The 13,630-nt window shown below is 37.1% G+C and overlaps 1 protein-coding gene across 7 annotated transcripts in view; it reads right to left on the bottom strand.

Annotated features, from left to right (window-relative positions):
• Positions 1–5,267, bottom strand: part of tn (tripartite motif containing protein thin) — a 31,941-nt gene extending 26,674 nt beyond the window's left edge. For 2 of the 7 annotated variants that reach the window (XM_017177956.3, XM_041776747.2), the window contains exons 1-2: positions 4,909–5,263; positions 2,503–2,607 (exon numbers count right to left, since the gene is read on the bottom strand). The gene's annotated coding sequence lies outside the window, so the exon portion shown is untranslated. Of the gene's footprint in view, positions 1–656; positions 962–2,502; positions 2,608–4,908 lie in introns of those variants that run through there. The other 5 variants (XM_041776748.2, XM_041776749.2, XM_041776751.2 and 2 more) reach the window with 4 other exon arrangements.
• Between the last annotated feature and the right edge of the window lie 8,363 nt (positions 5,268–13,630).

The raw sequence follows: 13,630 nt of genomic DNA, 5'->3' as shown, positions 1-13,630 counted from the left end.
AAATGCTCAGGTTATAGTCAGGTTTCTAGGTGATTTCATTTTTTTATTATTTAAAATATTTTAAAATTTATTTATTATATTTTATTATTCATTTTTAAAAGGTAATTTCTTGCTGCTTAGTGTTTTCAATGAGCCCTTTCTAAATGCTTCCAAAACACTCTTCCAATTAAGCAAAATATTATGAAGGCGAAGGCTACAGTTGACTGATTTTTCCCCCCTGAATTTTCATGAATTTTCCTGTGATTTTTGCACAATTCTTTTGTTTTTATTTAAGCCGCCAAGATTGATGGCGACAGTTGTTCAATGTTTTGTTTACAGCCAAAATACTCATTAACCTTGGGGAAATGTTTAAAATTAAGTTGCGTTATGTGATCAGGAAATACAAGTAAATGGCCAACAGGAAACGGAAATGCGAAATGCACACGCACACATACAAACACACTTGACCCTGGGCAAATTGGCTGCCAAAAAAAAAAGTCGAAAAAAAAGAAAACCCAAAATGGGTCAAACTTTTCGCGCGGTTGACAGTTTGGTGACAGAAAATCATCAACGCAAAGCACTGAAAATTTAAATCAACACAAATAAATTGAAATGAATTCGATGAAATTTGGGTCAACCACAAAACAGCAAAATAAAAAAAAGTGACGAAAACTCACCAATAGAAAAATGGAAAACTGTTTTGGCAATCCTTGGGTATTGCTGTCAAAGCGGCACTCGAAGGCAATCATAAAATGCAATTGGTTTCTGGCAATGCGAGAATCCTTAAAACTTCTATCGTTTACAACTCGTTCCCGGGGGGCACTTTCATTTAATGTTATATACCATCGATTTCCGTTTTCAATAAATCTAAATCCGTACTATTTGAGTGAATTTTCTTCGGTTTATATATATATTTTTTTAGCTTTTCTTGGTATTAATTTTTCGCTGGGCACAAACGCGCCTCGTAGAATTCGATTGGAAATGTAAAAAGCGACTGAAGGCAAGTGAAAATTGCCAAGCACATGAGTCTATAATATTTTAAATATATACAATCCCCTACGTTGGCGTTCTCTCACACTCTCTCCTCTTTTTCGCTGTATCCTATGTATATATAACTTTTGAAACAAGAGAGAGAGTGCGCGAAAGGAAAACAAAATAAGCGATCGCAAATATATATTCTTGGCACAACGCACCAAAGTGTGTGTATCTTATGGCTGAATATCTTCAACTGCAGCATCAACTGCTGCATTAATGAGAGATCTAAAGATACAAAGTACCCGAAAAAAAAGGAAGAAATATTTTCACTTGCAGAATTAAAGTTCCCTGGATTTTTCCCTAATTTCTGCAAATTAACTTTACCAATTTATTCTATATATATATATAAACACGATATAGGTGTATGTGCGCCTCTTTGACGTCATCATTCTCATCACGCCGGCATTTTCCATCTATATCCCATTTGTGCTCTGTGCTATTTGTGTGCTTTTGTGTATCTCGCTGTAACGGCGCCCTAAAAATAAACTTCATTGAAAATTGGAGCGAACGGCAGAGCGCTCGGATTCGGTCCACTCCCAAACCCCCCGCGTTTCTCATACTTCTTTGGAAAAAACTAGCCAGGCATTCCGCTGTGCTAATTGAAAAGTTTTCACCTCCAAAACGGGTGTAAAAGGTCTGCACACTTCACTCACAAATATTTGGCGCTTTAAAGGTGCCAATCGGAGTTGTTAGAAAATAGGAAAAAGGGGAAAAATACCTTTAAAATATTAGTTTGTAAAATGTATTTACAATTCATAAAAGTTTTTGACTTTAGAAAATGCGTTTTATGATATTTTAAGGCAAGAATTTTCTTTTTTAAAAGATTTTTAAGGGAGTTTTAAGTGGTTTTTAAGACGATTTTCTAAAGTTTTTGGTGGAATTCTTGGTGCAACTTTTATTATTTTTCAAAACATATTTATGAGCGGTTTAAAGGGTTTGCTTTGAGGTAGTTTTTGAGGATGTATTAACATTAAATTAAATATTTAAAAAATTTGTAAATTAAGTTTATAGTCTCAACAATAAAGTACAACTAAGCCCCATTAAAAATTCCCTAAAACAATTTATTTAATAAATAAAATAAAACCAGAAACAAGATCTATTTAAAACCCATTTCTTCTTTTCAACTTCTCAAGGTCACAACTCCCTATTCCCGACTCCTTAGCATACACACAACACACTTATATACCCCATATGCATCTCCCTTATGGGAGTGAAGGTGCATTCGTTCGAAAATAGAAACTCACTAGCCCCGGAATTCACAGACTGCACTCGGACTGCCAAAGATAGAACTGCAAAAAAAAATATTCAGCGGCTATAAATAAAAGGAGCAGACACACACAGAGACACAGACAGCATCGGCAGATGCAATCGAAACTTTTCGAGAAAGCATAAAAAGAAGAGAATTTGAAATTTCAGCTGGCTAGGGGAAAACAACTTTAAACTTACAAAACGTATTGTGACGTTTCAATTTCAATGGCGGTTACTTACAGCTCAAAGTGATGCTTCTTCTGCTAACTTCCGGCTAAGGTTTTTTATTTGGGTATCCGAGGCGCCCTTGGGCGGGGCCTTTTAATTGTCTGTTAGCTTTGTTGACTGGAAAATAAGAGATAAAGGGAATATATAAGGGAAATATATACAAAATATAATATAAAATAGAATAGGAAAGAAATAGGAATATTAAGCTAAAGCCGCTGCTTTATGTCAGAACCAGTTGGGAATTATATGTACACACGTGCCAAATTTTTATCACCACAAGTATTAGGGCGAACTCGCCATACAAAACTCTCTATAGATACAATATACTACTTATTATTATCTTTAAAGTTTTCAAGGTATTGTAGTTCCACTTTAAAGCCTTAAAAAAGGGGAATCCATTTAACCAATTGGCATTGCCAACTTTGATGATTAATCGATAGAATTTTTGGCTGCTGCACAACCGGAAGTAAAAAACAAATCGAATTGGGAGACGAGGAGAAGGAGGAGGAGTGGGCATGAAAAGAGACACCTTGGCGACAGCGAATTCAAGTGGCCACCGATTGATGCCCAGATCGATGAGACAGCTCTGCGTTTACCTGGCCATTAACACGCTGCGAATAAGCCGCTTGATGCTAACTTAATTACACAGCCTCAAAGGCTGCGGTAAGCAAAACAATGATGGCTGTGGGCGGTGCAAGAGGGTGGCAGGTGGGCCATGATAGGTGACAGGTGTGGCATTTTACAGGTAATGAAGTTCGGAATGCGCTCAAACTGTGAGTTTGAGTTGAAACTGGAGCTGAAGAGCATTGTGCAATGCGACTGATACGGATAAGCTTCTTTGGCCGCACACACTTGGCCGCGTTAATGGATGGCACAGCAGGAGGACAGGTGGTAAGGTCCACCTTGGACACTGAAAGGAGGTCATTTTAATTAACCCGCTGGCTGCGTTCAATTAATGCGAACAATAAAACAATGGAAAACCAATTTCCGAAGCAATAATGACATGATTACATACGGAGTTTGGGGAGAAGTAACTTTTCAAATAACTTTTATTCGTTTACTTAAGAAGAACGAATCTCTGACGAGGATGGAAACTGGATAGGTAAGCAGTTTCTTAAAGAGAAAAGAGAAATTATGCTTTCCGAATTGAAATTAATCTTTTTTTGGCCTAAATGATTATGATTATGATGACTATAAGCCAATATAAAAACTAAATAAATATAAATAACTAAGTATTTAATAAATAATACTAATAAATAATAAAAACAATTTTATTTAATTAAATTTAAAAGTTTTAAGTTTGAAAACGTATATTAAACTGTTAATATTTGCCCAAGCCTCAGTAGAAAAATTAAATAATCCATAAATCGATTACAAATTAAACTAAAAAATGAATATAATCGATTCTGTAATTCAAAGTGCCTGTTTCTAAACTTTTCCCCTATAGCCAAATGCCCTGAAGCAGCTGCTATAAATTCAAGCACTTAAATCGAAGTGAATTTAAGTGGAATATCTATGGCAGAGCAAACTGCAGGCAAACTGCAGTCAGTGGCACTTGTTTAGTGTTTTTGCCAGCGACCTTGAACTTCCACGTAGCAGCAAAAAAGAGAGAGAGCAAGAAGAAGGAAAAAGAACGAGAAGAAATGAGAAGAAAACAAAATAAGGCTAAAGGAAGGCAGAAAACTGTTGCCTACTTTCAGGCGGCTCATAAATTCACACTCTCGCACACTTCTAATCTCTTTGGGCATTATTTTTGCATTTCGGGGATGAAAAATTAAATGATGTATTTGTTTTCCGTGTGAAAATGAAAATAAACACCGCAAACATTCAAAGCAAAAGAGAGAGAGGGAGAGGGAGCAGTGAAAATGTGTAGAAGAAACCGAAAACAAAAGCAAACAAAGCAATCAATGATAAGCGAGGCAGCGGGCAAAAGACAAACACAAACAGAAAAACAACACAGAGAAATGGAAATAGAAAATCTCTCTGAAAATGTCGCTGATTGAATCGAACTAAAAATAAGGCAGGCAACGCGGCGTATGAGCAATGTGCGTATGCGTGTGTATGCGTTAGTGTGCAAATTATTGCCATGCTTCCCCATGATATATACGTATATAAAAGCCCCATGGATCCTCATCTACATACTACAAATGTATATTTTTTTTTGTTAATAAATTTTCAAAAGCTGTGAATATAATTTTTGACAGGCTTTTCTCGTGGGTGTGTGTCTTGGTCGGCCAGGTGACATTTTCACGCTATAATTTCCCCTCCTCCTGCTGCTTTGTCACGGATTTTCTCTAGAATTCTCACGCCTTTTCTCTCGCCTCTTTTTTTTACATAATCAGCACAGCTATTGAAAGCAATGAAGAGCAGCTCATCTCCATGTGAAAAGGAGGATAGGGACTTTCCACACACACTCACTCGGTTTGATTTCTTCTATTTGTCGGTGTCTCGCGTAACTCTTGCAAATTTATTCGCATGCCTTGGCGGCGGCGTTAAAAGGACTTTCACTTGGTCTTCACTTTCAATCAGATTTTGTTGATTTTCTTTTTTAATATTTGAAATATTTTATACAGCACTCGCGCCACGTTTACTGGTGCTCCTTAAGGCGGCACCCTCACGCACAGCGCGACAGGTAAAAGATCTACGAGGAGATCTCTCCACTTTCCAATATATATACTCTATATATATATATACAGATATCGAACTGGGGGGCTATATAGGTGTTAGATCGATCGCGCACGTCCACTCGCGAGCGTGCCAGAAATGAAAATGAATGTTTGCTCTGCTCACAGCCAGAGTCGCTTGATGATCAGCCGTTCTTGAGGTGAAATTTTATAAATATAACCTGAGGCAACAACAACAACAACAACAACAGCCACAAGACAAAATATTTCTGTGTCTTCTTCCCACTTTCCCACATTTCTTCTTGTTGTTGTTGATTCTTTTTTTCTCAGCTTCACCCGACCCCAACGAACCTGTGTATATGAATGTATATTTCTATATAATATTATATAGATAGGTACCCATAATTTGCTGTAAGAATTCCGCTTTTTACAATGTCGCATTGAGAGAGATTCTATAGATGGTTACCTGTTATTGTTTTGTCTTATTCCGCAGTTTCTTTGAGTGAAAAATTTCACTTTTCCTGCATCCAGAAAAAGAAAAGCCAAGGAAAAACATATCAGAGCCCACGCATTTATCTTTAAGTATGATTCATTTGGTCAGTTTCTTAAATATTTATAGAAAAAACAGTGAAAGGCGAAGGCCTTTATTGATGCTTATATAGGAAAAGGAAATTGATGTCTGAACAAATATAGCCAGAGTTCTCAATTAAGCAATCAAGCCAAGAAAATTTATTAAGTATAATTAAAGCAAAGAAAGTGTTATTAAATTAACTTTAGTCCTCTGGTATTCCAGGTTATATTTATGAAATATTAAAACAAACCAATTCAGTAGCATGCAATTAATTAATTAACTTTGCTTATTTAGCTCATGAAAACCATTTATTTATCAACTGCAAATATACGCAGACAGTAAATGTTTATAGAAAACCAAACCACCCCAAAATGTTGCCTCTTCAATTTATTAATATTTTCCCTAACCCCATGTACTACATGTTTAGCATGCTATGAATAGCATCATTCCTCTCTGTCACCACTTTCTATATAATTGGTCTGCATTTTGCCTTTTTCTCGCCAGACATTTGGTCTTTTGTCTGGCCAGTGCAAGTCTCCCATGGCAGCAGTCAGTCGCCTGTCAATCGTCTGATGAATTGAGGTTCTCCTCGTTTTCCGTTATAACAAAGCCACAGCCGAAAACATAAACAAAAAATAAACCAAAATAATAATAATTGCGATTTATGAGCGGGACCAAAACAAAGATGTCAACGCGTTATGCCAAGGCAGCTCCAAGTTGTTGACGGACTCTAGGTCAGTCCCCATTAACATTGCCATAGCCAATGCGTAGCTGTATCCTGAAGAACACTGAGGAAAATGTATATAATTTATATTTAAAATTTAAGAAAATAAAAATAATGAAAATTTCTATTTGTAAATGTAGAAAAACATGCAAGTTTATTTTAAGCCTTTAAACTTCAATGTATAAAACATTTTAGTATCGAAAATTAAATTTTGAAAAAGGTATAACGCTAAATATTATTCTGAAAATAAGCCTTAAGATACTTTCTTAAATTACACATTTTTATAACGATCTATAAGGTTTTCCCCGTGTACATTTCTTGCTTTTCATCAGCACATTTCTGCGCAGTTTTTGCTTTTCTTCGTTTAATTGGAATTGCGTATCGCTGGCAGATGCATTGTGAGTGCATCAAAAGTTCTCGGTTCTCGATTCTCAGTTCTCTGACGGGAATAGTATCTGTATCTCACCAGCACTCCCATTAGACGGAGCCTGCATAGTCGAAAGCGTCTCATTAGGCCCGAGCATGATTAATTAGAATTGATGGATGGCCAATTGACAGATGGCATAACGAGCGAACAGAGCGGCCGCTAGCAAGGATACATTATTGATGGACATGTGTGCAGGCAGGGAATCCGTAGCCACTTGAAAAGGGGACACTCTGAATTGCCAGCCATCAGCGCCTTGGCTAATTGCCCCCAAAAAGGAGTCCCAGCAAGGTGGCAAGGATGAGGCCTACAATGAGAGACAGAGGAGCCAACGTGGTAAAGTGGCAATAATAACGAATTAGCAAACAATTTCAAGTATTAGCCAAGCAGAGCTAACTAAGAGGGTGGTCATGAGAGTTGCCAATTGATAGATATTTCACAGGAAAGCCTAATTGGAATTTATGGGAAAATTTTGCAGCAGAGAAGTTGATTTGATGCAAATGCAAAGCGGGATACTCTTAAATTTGGAAGCTGATTTAGTTGTAAGTCCATTAAAATATTGTCAAACTAATTCCAATTAAGAAGTAAAGGGATGCCTTACATAAAATGAAATATAATTAAATAAAATTCTGAGCAATGCAAGATTATATGCATTCCAAAGAAAGAGAAATATTTATAATTACATTTCATTGAAACTCATTCACTTCATTTAAATGCAAAGGTAAATTGTATGGTAAAGAGAAAAATTCATTGTAAATTCAAAACAAAGGAAAAATACAATGAATGGAAGAATATATTTACTTTTCCGGGTAAAAACATATAAAGAAGCTTGTTAAATATTTAAACTATTCTTCTAAAGTTTACTTATTGAATAAGTTACCAGAACTACAAAATTATATTAATAAATATATTTTACAAATATTTTAAAAAGAAAAATAGATATTCCATAATCAACTATTTATTTAATTTATTCATAAATATCCTTTAAGCCTTTAATCTTCTCTTCAACCCACAACATCCTGAATCCTTCCTAAGTGATATTTCCTGCCAAGTTTTTTCCCAGAAACTGCCTAAGCACACCTCCCCAAAGGCAACGCCTACCGCTTGAAGGAGGGGCAAGCACAACACCGAAAACAAACTATTTCCAGTCAGACAAATGGCGTTAAGCACATAATAACCAATTTCTCTAAATACGGCCATAATTATGAACGCCCACACACACACTCCACCCATCCATCCGGCCAACACACACAAAAGGATCCTCTTGTGAAGTGTTGCTGCCTTTCTTGTTGCTGTTTTCCCTACTTCATTTGGGCGCGCTTGTTCCCGCGAACTTAGTTTGGCCAAAAAAAAAAACGAAAATGCTAAAAGAAAAAGTGAAAGTGAATGCGAAAGTGAATGCCAAAGTGAAAGTGAGAGCGGCACAAAGTTGGCAAGTGAGAGAGCAGGGGCAAGGGCAAGGATTTATCGTAATTAGGCATGCATGAGCATATGCTGTCGTCTAAGCTCAAGGATATGACTCTCATCCTACGAAAGGGGAGTTACACAGAAATTAAATAATTGGAAATTTTTAAAATTATAAAACATATTAAAATATTAAATAATATTAAACGCCAGACAAATATTTTCACTTAAAAATAAAAACATAATCTAAGTCATAGTTCTATTAAAACAAACCTAAAATAACTACAAAAAAATCTAAAAAAAATCTTGTTAGCTAAATAATACTAAATAAAGTATTGATTTTATTTTAAAAAATATTTAATAATAAAATAAAGTATACTAAATCGCTATATATATATTTTTTTTAAATTATGTTGATGATAGGACCACTCTTAAAATAATTATATAGCTAAGAAAAGAATATTATTAACCCCTTCAGGAATATATATTTGACAGAATAAACATTTAATATATTTTAAAATATAATTTTAAGCAATATAACATAATTCTCTTTAAGCAAAATTAATTTAAGATGCTTTTTTAAAAAGAACATCTTATATTCCAAACAAACTCTCTAATTTTCCACCACATTTTCCCACCGTGTGAGCAAACACAGACTTGGGCAAACATCAGCTAAGAAAGGGGGCCAAAAGAAGGGTAAAGAGGGGTGTGTAGAGCTGTGAGAGGGAGGGGTCTAAGGCCCCCCAATGTACATAATTAATTGTGCTGCTGTGTTGGCAAACACGCGGGCGCCGGAAAGTAGGCAACACGCTTTTTTCGGCAAAACGGTTCGCCGTAATTGATTGCCTCATGCACGTCACACACACACACACACATACAATGCGAAGCGAAGCCATGTGTGTGCGTGTGTAATTTCCTGCGAAGCTACAAGTATTTTTAAATGAATATTTCTTTAATTAGTTCGCTGCTGGCACAGCTATTTGCTGCGGCTCTCAGAAAAAGGGGTTTTTGCTTACGGTTTGGATATGCTAAAGGGCCAAGCCACAAAAGACTTGACCGCAAATAATAATGCACAAATGTTGCCAGGCCGCAAGTGTTTCCAGGCAACACACACACACACACGGGTTTGGAATATTTTCTTAAATTAACATTAGCAACATTTGGAACTGCCATTAAGACGGTCGCCTGGCAGCCATTTGCCAAGACTCTCGCCCAGTTTTTAGACCCAAAAGGTCAGCCCGCAGAGCACAGTTGTAATTCGTTGGCTTGAACTGAAGAATAGGAGTTTCTGGGCTTTATAGAAAACGAAATTAAAAGTTTTTTAGGTATTAATTTAAAAGATAATAAAGACAATATCCAAAGAAGTATTTTGTGTAATCAAATCAAAAATTGACTTTTGAAGATACAAAAACTAAATTAATAACTTTGCTCGGTTGCTAGACTTAAGAATTCATTCAAAAGAGACATTTTTTCTCTGAAAAAACCCTAGTTAACCTCCTCGAAGTCCCCCTGTATTAACCCTAAGGTCATTCTCCCCCTCCGTTCAGTGGCCGAAAACAGTTAAGCGTAAACATTTTCGTTTGTGTTGGCCTTGTGTTTAGTTTGGCTTCTTCTTTAAATTATGGCCAGAGGCCTAAGTAAACCAACTAACTCCGTTGGCCATTCTTAAGGGAGCGGAGCGTTATTACCTGGCGCCAGTCAAATTAGCAGGGACATCCAAAATTACGTATACGCAGTGTAGGACCTTTTGGACTGTCGCACGTGTTCATAACCCGTTACGCAGGCTGCGGCATTACCACAAAACAAAACGTCAAATGTTTGCTTAACGGCAAAACATTAACATTTAACCTTGAAGGCACAAATTACCGGATTCTTGTCACCTCCAGGACCAGGACAGAGGAGAGCTTGGTGTAAAAGTTTGTGTGTGTGTGCTGTCCGCAACTTTTTACCTCAGCAGGCGGCCGACCCATAAAAAATCCTGCGGTGTGGCATCAACAGCTATGGAACATATGCGCCATTCCTCCTCCCACCTTCCCACCGGCACTTCGATGATGATAAGAGTGCCGCAGCATCGCGGCGTTCCGGCATCTTGGCGGTGTTCCTCTGCATCCTTGTGTATCCTTGCCAGCAGCATGACGTCGTCGTCGACGGCGCCTTGTGATAAATAGCTTGATTTCAAGCGAAAGGCGCGGGAGTAGATTTATGACACACGCATTTTCCGCCACCGAGAAAGTGGAAAGTCAGCTCCGGTTGGGAAAATTCAGCGCCGCCAGCAGGCAGCAGGCAACGGCAGCGGAAAAGAATAACACGAAGATCGAATGTCACGCAACAGGCAAGGACACAGTTATGTATCGGGGAAAATCGCCTATTTAAAGCGAAAATCGTTTTTATTTCAGCCGAGGAATTTGTTTGCATATTCAACCATAATTTCAGCACATATTTTGGGTTAAAATTTCATTATTTTGTTGTCCTTGAACTGCGAAAATGTTGTGTAAAAGCTGTTTAAAATTTCAGGGAAAATTCATTGAGGGTAAATTAATATTAAAATCAACAACAAATATTGTTGAAACAATATAATCATATTTAATAAGCTATTATATTAATAAACTGTAGTATTGTTTATATTTCCAGGAAAATCTACGGAAAAAAAGGGTTGAAGGGAATTTAATATTCAAGGGAATATAAAATGAATAATAACAAGAGTTTCCTTTTGAAGCAGAAAGTAAATAAATACGAAAACTAATTTATTTAAGCAAAAATTATGAAAATGTTGCATTATTAACGAGGAAAAACTGTGACATAAATTTTGAAAATATAAAAAATAAAATGTAGAAGCAAGAAAAAGACACTTAATACTAATTTTACAAACCAAAATGCCAATGAAAAATAGTATATATTTAATTTAAACAATTTTCTTTAACAGAATTTCAAAGAAAAAAATATATACTTAAATTAAGCCATTAAAAAACCCCTTCTTATATTTTTCTCACCCACAAAACCCATCAGGAAGCTTTCAATTAAATAATGACAAACATTTCTGTTTAAAAACTTTATTCAATATCGTATTTTTTTGCAACCGCCAATCATTTAACCATAAATTGTATTTATGGCAACTCGACTTGAATCGGAAAGCGGAAAAAATAAAGTTGATTGAATGGCATTTTAAAGCTAAAGTTGCAAATTTGCAATGAAGAGAGAGTGAGATATTTTCATGAAGAAAACGATTGACCATTTTATGGCTTTTCCACTTGAAATCGGTTACGCAATCGAGCGAGTTTCTGCTTACGACTTAAGCTGGCGACAATTGTGAAGAAGAAGGGGGTTGGGAGGCGAAAAATTGAATCATTCCTTCAGTCAAAGTTTTCTGATTGAACATTTAAAGGAACACCGCGATTGGGTTTCGTGTTCGCGTCCGGATTCGATTTCGAATCGCGACGCGGTAGCCATGGTATTCCTTGGCAATTTCCTTTACCGGAGTCTTAGCTAAGCTGCTTACACTCGCCCACCGAAGCACACTCAACGCACACCAACACACACACACACACAAAGAGCGTGCTATGCCATGGCGAAGCAACCTCAACAATTTCAACATCCGGCTTCCGCTGCAATGTAATGGAAACTCGAGGCGAGCGTCTTGCCGCCGTGCTGTGCCAACATATTAAAGTTGGCAAATGCCGAAAAGGGGGAAGAAAAATAAATACACTGGGAAAATTAGTAAAGTGTACTGTAATTTTTAAAGAGAAAATAGCAAGAATATTTAACAGGAACTAGGAAAATATATTTCTTTATAAAACTTAAGATTAAATATTGTAAAACTCTACAAATCGGATATATATTTTTCTCTCTGCAGAATCAGAATCCTAAAGCAGGTCCTGCCTGTCTCCTGGCAAACTCAGAAAGTGTCGGGTGCGGAAATCTAAGGCAAGACAGGAATAAAACCGAAAGTGACACATTGCAGCGGGATATTGAGCGGGACAATGAGAGCTGCTTGTAGGACGGGCGAGTCTCAGAGGCGGGTTAGCCAAGGTCTGGGCCTGGCTTTAAGGAAAACTGAGAGGCGGGGACGACAGGTGGCACCCGGAGGGGCACCACATAAATCAGAGTCGGGCCTAAATGCGAACTCATAACTCCCGCACCGCACCGCATATCGTTCTTAGCCTTGTGATTAATTGCTCGCTGCGGTGAATGTGGAAATTATTTTAATTTTCCAACGCCACGCGCATAATTCGCGATAAACCCGGAGAACAAAAAATAAAAATATATTCAGTCGGAACTGAACACTTATGCGCAAGATAATTCGTTAGGGTCTCGGGGCAAATCTCGATATATATATGAATATTTTATGCAGATTTATCTGGCGAGTTATTTTCATGAAATGCACATTAAGAGGCGCCTGCGAGGCAACAGTGCGTATGCGTGATATCTGAAACATTTAATTCAAGTCGTCAGCAAGGCGACGGCGGCTTAATTTGCAACTCAAACTTGAAACCAAATTCTGGGCCAGGCCAAACTACTTTTATTCCAGCGACAGCGACAGCGCGACAATTGACAACCCCGAAATGCAGTGCAAACTGTGAGAAAAACTTTTCAATCGTCTCGCTTTTATTTCTTACGGCTGCTTGAGAGAAAATCTGCCAGAGGAAAACTGTGCAAGAAAATGCAAGGGGAGGGGGTAGAATGGAAGTTGAGACGCACCAAGTCAGCAAGTCAAATAAAAAGTTTTTCGTCAACATTACGCAAATTAGTTTGTCAGTCGACGAGCCAAGCAAATGCAGCCGACAAAACCCTAATGACATTTAGACTGAGGGAAAAGTTATACCCCAGAGCCAAAGTCGAAATCCAGGCCTCAGCCTTAAGCTGCATCTCCTTCATCCTTTTGGCCCGTAGTTCTTCCGTTCGTCAGTTGGCTGCGCCTAATGGTTGAAGTTTAAGATCCACGGCAATTAGGATTTTGGCGGCTTTATTTGGCAAAAAGATAAATCGAGAGCGATTCTTACAATGTCTTTTGTTTTATGCAAACAAAAATTGGATTTCTGGCTGATAATTGGATTTTTTTAAATTATAAAAGCTTAGTAAATTGTAAGTAAAGATGTATTATTATTTTAATTAATTCTTTTTTTTAAGACAAATAATAACATCATTTTCAATCAATTTGAAGTCCAATTTAGCCACAAAAAAGCTTTGAAGTAATCTAGAAAATTATTCAACTAACTGAAAATCCTTAAAAATTCACATAAATACCGAATACAATTGAAAAGGTTAAGGCTTCTTCTTTCATCTTCAATTGGATGCCGGCTATCCTCCTAATGGTCCAGCAGTTTACGCCCCCTGACAATTATGGCGATGATTGGGGATTCGATTCCCCTCATTCGATATGCATTAATATGCTGCTT

The sequence above is a fragment of the Drosophila kikkawai genome, chromosome 2R (genome assembly GCF_030179895.1).
Source record: "Drosophila kikkawai strain 14028-0561.14 chromosome 2R, DkikHiC1v2, whole genome shotgun sequence".
Lineage (NCBI taxonomy): Eukaryota > Metazoa > Arthropoda > Insecta > Diptera > Drosophilidae > Drosophila > Drosophila kikkawai.
The sequence above is the reverse complement of the archived record's forward strand: the minus strand, read 5'-3'. Positions and strand labels throughout refer to the sequence as shown.